This window comes from Chenopodium album, chromosome 9 (genome assembly GCF_948465745.1).
Source record: "Chenopodium album chromosome 9, dcCheAlbu1.1, whole genome shotgun sequence".
Lineage (NCBI taxonomy): Eukaryota > Viridiplantae > Streptophyta > Magnoliopsida > Caryophyllales > Amaranthaceae > Chenopodium > Chenopodium album.
In genome coordinates, this window is record NC_137842.1 from 15910817 (window position 1) to 15916816 (window position 6000).

A 6000-nucleotide genomic window follows, 5' to 3' on the forward strand; every position below is an offset into this window, starting at 1 on the left:
TGCACCAGAAGAGCTACCACCAAAATAGTCAGCATGAAAACTCCCCCCCCGCCGGTCCCCCGAAAGGTATGGCCTGCCAGTACCCGAAAAAGGAAGAATAGTCAGAGTAAATACCACGGGCAGTGGGATCCCTACCGTATCCCTGGGGTGGAGGCAGAAACCAGTCAGGGGGGATAGCGTCGTCGGGAATGTTGCCCCGACGAGCATAATCATCATACATAGGGTAGAGAGCTCTACCCTGGTTCCTCTCTAGGTACCCTAACCTGTGGTCAATAGAGCCCACCATCCTCCTAAGGTCAGTCTGTGCATGCTCAATACGTCCTAGGGCCTGACCTATACTCTAAAAATCCCAAACTGGGTCAGAGTCAACATGAGGGACGGAATGGGACATACGAGGTGGAGAGAAAGCCACCTCGGGCTGGGGCTGAGGTGGTGGAACTGGTGGTGGTGGTGCCTGTCCCCTAGCGTTGGCAACTAAAACATCATAGGTGTAAGAAAGTTGCCCTGGGGGAAAGGCGGTCAAGTCTGGACTGGGGAGGGGAAAAATAGGCAAAGGTTGCTCGTTCCCAGTCCGAATACACCAAAAGGGTGTCTGCTCGCTATCCGGCCTAACCCACCCCACATCCTCAAAATAACTAGCAGTCATGTAGGTATCTGGTCCGCAGTTGGTCAGCTGGTGGGGTCCGTATACTACAAAACCGGCCTTTTTCACCGCTAATCGAGTGATAAGGCCATCTAAACGGATAGGGGACTTGGAAGTGGTGCTGGTTGTGGCATGCCGACTCAGGTGATGAACTATGAACCTGCCTATGTTCAATTTCCCGAACCCGTATACATAGTGACCTATTATAGCTAGTTCGTTGGTTTGAGCGTTATGAGGCTCGGCCCTACCCCAAAAACACTATCCCGCAAATCTTTGCCAGATTTTCGGGACAGGGTGGTGAATGGGTTTGGTACTAGCATGTTGGGGGTCGGGGGCAGGTAAACCAGTCAAAGCAAAATATAAATCACCCATTTTATAATCTTCATGCCACTGGTGAGATAATTCAGAATTTAATTCAAAAATTTTACAGAATTCAACAAAAGTTAAACTAATATTTCTATTATTTAACCTGAAAAATAAATTAGGCCCATTCCTACTACTAACAACATGAAAAGTGGACAAAAATTCACATGTGAGTTCTCGGTATGTAGGATAATGCATGTCAACGAATTTTCTCATGCCAATATCATTCAAAAATCGTTTAACATAATCAAACAAACCATATGATTCCAAGGTAGGGCAGTGCAACCACCGAGAAGAGATTACCTCACGACCGACCAAATGCTACAATCGTTCTTTCTGTTCCCGGCTCACGATCCGGATCGTCGGCCAATACGGGAGCTGTAAGTCTGGGTCGTACTCCTCCCTCGAGCTGGAGCTCCTACCAAAAATTGATCTTGCCCTCTTTGAAGCCATGTAGAGAAATGGGTCGAAAATATTTTGAATTAAAACTGAAAATTTTTTTGTATGAGAGTGAAGAGGATGAAGAGAGGATTACAAACATATAAAAAGTTTTGAATTTGGATTGGTAATGGAGGAGAAATCTTAGAGAGAAGTCAAAGAAAATTTGAGTTTTAGAGAGAGAAAGTAATGAAAGAAAGAAGAAATGAAGAAAGAAGAAGAAAAGACGAAGAAAAAGTCGCGGAACTTAGCTCGCGCCCGGTCGGGCTGTGGCTCGCCCGATCGGGCGATCTGATTTTGCAAAATTCCGTAGTCGCTCGCGCCCGGTCAGGCGCCATTCGCCCGGTCGGGCAAATTTTTGCCCAGAATTTCTTCACTTCTCGCGCCCGGTCGGGCGAGGCTTGCCCGATCGGGCGGACAAATTAGTCCGTAAACGTCAAAATTCGCGCCCGGTCGGGCGAAATTTCTTATTTTTGAAGCCCTGCTCTCGCGCCCGATCGGGCGAGCTTCGCCCGGTCGGGCCCGAGACTAAATCGGGGAATGCTAATTTTATTCTGTTCTCAAGAAGTTGTCTAACTCTTTTCCTTCAAATCTGTACAAACACTCATAAAACTCATTAAATTCCCTTGTCTCTCCTCTCATAAGAAAAAGAAAAGAGAAACTAGTCTAAAAAGCATTAAAAATACGAGTTGCCTCCCGCAAAGCGCTGGTTTATCTAGGTCCCGCACGACCTTCTTACCAAGTACAATTCCTAGGACCCTTGGCCTAGCGCTTGATCGGGTGGTTTCTCACCCAGTCTAGCGATGTTTAGGCTGCGATGCGGCTTCCTGACATAACCTGTGGGACGCCAAGTTGCCTTATCTGGTGGATCCTCCTTGACTCGGGAAGGGGGATCTTCAATGCTACGCATTAAAAACCCTTCTTCGATTGAATGTTGCTTCAAATTGTCATTGCGTTCAACACTTGCAACTCGATCTGGCGGAACACATACTGTAGGCTCGATTCGCACAACTTGCTCGATCGGTTCCACTTGTTCATCCTCGAAACCAAAACCAACATTGTAGAGTGCTCTTTCTATTGCATCGACTTCCTTTTGCCATCTTTCTATCTCATCTGAAAAGGATGCAACACAAGATACCGCCTCCAAGGGATCTTTTTCAAGAGCTTGGGGCTTGTTAGAATAATTTACAACCACATTAACACTGAAACATTTCTCCTCAGTCATGGAGCTTTTGGGGGCATTATTCAGATTAACAACAACTTTATCGTCCCCTATTGATAGTGTTAACTTACCACTTCTAACATCTATGACTGCTCCTGCAGTGTTAAGGAATGGTCTACCCAAAATAATTGGGGTTTGCATATCCTCAGCCATATCAAGAACAACAAAATCCACAGGTATATAAAATTTACCTACTCTGACGGGAACATCCTCTAAAACACCTAGGGGGTATTTGAAAGAACGGTCGGCCATTTGCAGAGTTATATTGGTAGCTTTTAATTTACCCATATTCAACTTAGAACACACAGATAATGGCATGACGCTAACACTAGCACCCAAATCATATAATGCATTATCAATTAAGAGATTACCAATATGACAAGGGATAGAAAAACTACCCGAATCTTTTAACTTAGGCGGAGACTTATTTTGAAGTACGGCACTACACTCTGCAGTGAAAGCTACTGTCTCTACCTCACTAATAGACCTTTTTCTCGTCAAAATTTCTTTCATAAATTTTGCATATGAGGGGATTTGTGTGATCAATTCAGTAAAGGGAACTGTTACCTTCAAATCTTTAACCACCTCCAGGAACTTACCAAACTGCTTATCCAAGTTTGTCTTCAATTGACGATTGGGGAAAGGAAGTTTGATAATTGGCTTTTGAACATTCTTCTCTTTGTCTGGAGTAGCCACCTTCTCCGGAGTTTTACCCTGCAATGTAGAATTAGATGTGTTAGTATTATCCTCTAGCCCTACAGGGCTAGCAACTACATTGTTTGGTTTAATGGAATCAAGATTAGCATTATTTAATAAAATAGGTTCATCAACTCTGGGCATAGAGGGCCCTTTATAGTTTGAACCACTCCTTAGAGTGATTGCAAATGCTTGATCCGTAGGCCTAGTCGGCTGTGCCGGCAGGGCTCCCTGTTGGCGTGCTTGTAGAGTAGCGGAGAGTTGCGCAATTTGATTATCTACAATTTTATTATGCGCTAAAATTTGATCAATTGTCGCATCTCTGCTCTCCATGTGCTTTTGCATATTGACCAACATTGCTCTAATTTCCCCCAAAGAAGGGTCGGAAGATGAGGGGAGTTGTTGTGGTTGATTCTTCTGGCTAGCATTGGGATGATAGTAATTCTGCTGCTGTTGTTGTGGCACCTGTGGTTCTTGTGGTGGTGGATTTTGAACATTAGTGCTCCGGTAGGAAAGGTATGGATGATTCCGATACCCAGGATTGTAAGTGTTGGAGTATGGGTTATTCTGCCTATAAGCTTGAAAGGCATTAACTTGCTCCACGGAACTCCTGCAATCCTGCTCCCAATGACCTACAATACCACAATTTTCACAGAAAGCCTCATTAGAATTATTATTAATCGCAGAAACATTGGCTACGTTAGCAGTGCTCAGATTATCTAATTTTTGACAAATAGAGGTCAGTTGAGCTTGCAAAAAGGATATAGAGTCGACACTATGTTTCCCCTTGTTAGAAAATCCTCTAGGATTCCCATATTGGGAATTGTGTATCGCCATATCTTCAATAACCTGACCTGCATCATCAACATTAAGATTCATAAATCTCCCACTAGTTGCAGAGTCTAAAATTATTCTAGAAGAATTTCCAATGCCGTTATAAAAGGCATGGATTAACTGCCATTGTGCTAAATTGTGGTGAGGGCATTCTCTTTGTAGGTCCTTGAACCTCTCCCAAGCCTCATATAAAGACTCATCGGCTTCCTGGGCAAAGTTCTGAATCGCACTTCGTAGTACTGCTGTTCTCTCTGCAGGATAATATTTGTTATAAAAATTCAAAACAAGAGTTTCCCAGTCAGTTATACCAAGTGTAGTTCTATTTAAACCATTAAACCACAATTTAGCTTTTCCAGTTAAAGAAAAGGGAAAGAGAATCTCCCTGATTTGGTCTTGAGTGACCCCGGCTTGCCTTATGGTGTTGCAATATTGACAATAGTCGGCAATGTGAAGATTCGGGTCTTCACCCTTGGCTCCACTTAATTGTTTCCTCTCTATCATCGTTATAAATTGGGGCTTGATCTCAAATTGAACTCCATCAAGAGCCGGAGTAGGGGTGAGATGTGGAAAATCCGTAAGCTTTGGTTGTGAATACTCACTAAGCTTCTTTGGAGCCGCCATCTCTGATTCTGTGTCTGATGATGCCTCTAAATCGCTAGAATCAGTTGGAGGATCGCGGTGATTATTGTTGTTATCACCAGAATCCGCCAGGATTTGCTTGTAGAAGTTTTTCTGTCTATGGAAGGAACGTTCGATCTCAGGATCGAATGGGATATAACCTGATCTGGAACACCTGGGCATAAACAAAAACTAGAAGCAAATATGAGATTTGTCTCAGAGAACTAACGCTCTCTGAGACAAAAGAGAAATAATCTAGACTATAAAAACAATCAGAAATAAAAATAAAACCGTTTCCCCGGCAACGGCGCCAAATTTTGACAGGGTAGAGTCGTATCCCCTAATCAAAATAAAATTACCTAAATCACTAACTAAAGTAGATAGGGAAGTAGGGTCGATCTCCACAGGGAAACAAGTCTTTTTACTCCTAATTAAATATTATAATCTAAATTATTTAAGTAACCAATATTTATGAATGAATAAGAAACTAAACTAAAAAGAGTAGGAATAGGGAGAAAATAATATATAAAAGGATCTAGGGCATAGGTTCACCAATAAATAATATTCCGGGGTAGAATAGGGTAATCAATCATTGACATTGCATAAATAACATGATTAACAGACTCTCGCAATTTATTAACCAACACAGATCTAACAGGCTCTCGCAATTTACTAGATCTAAGTTCTTATTGAAAATAGCCTTTAATATCAAATTAACATCTGCTCGATTCTTCAATTTAATATTGCTATACTTTTACAAGCCGCAATTGTAAAACATTAAAACAATCCAATAAGAAATTATCATGCAATACCAACAATCAATAATAGTCAATAGTCAATCATCAATGCATCAATTAACCAAATTGTAAAGGGCTCTCGCTACTTATTACAATCACACAATTAATTTATCGGTATTAAATCTCATCTCTCGATTCTTGACTTAAACATTTATAAATTAACTCGACTATTGAAACTAGACCTAAACATTAATTCTCATCTCTCGATTCTTGAATCAATATTGTCAAACTCATGCATAAAAGATAGGCCTAATCTAGTCACAGAGCATTAATTCAATCAATAGGAAATTAATCTAGAATTGATAATTAACAACAACAATTTACCCCTTCATATTATTTATGGATCCCCATAAACCCTAGAAATAAAACTACTCACACATATTAAAAAC

At 41.6% G+C, this 6000-nt stretch overlaps 1 non-coding gene across 1 annotated transcript; it reads left to right on the forward strand.

The window, feature by feature from the left end:
- The first annotated feature begins 4329 nt into the window (after positions 1 to 4329).
- LOC145561029 (small nucleolar RNA R71) lies at positions 4330 to 4436 on the forward strand. Its single transcript, XR_014093611.1, has one exon. It is a non-coding gene; the product is annotated as a small nucleolar RNA R71 (small nucleolar RNA).
- Positions 4437 to 6000: the final 1564 nt, after the last annotated feature.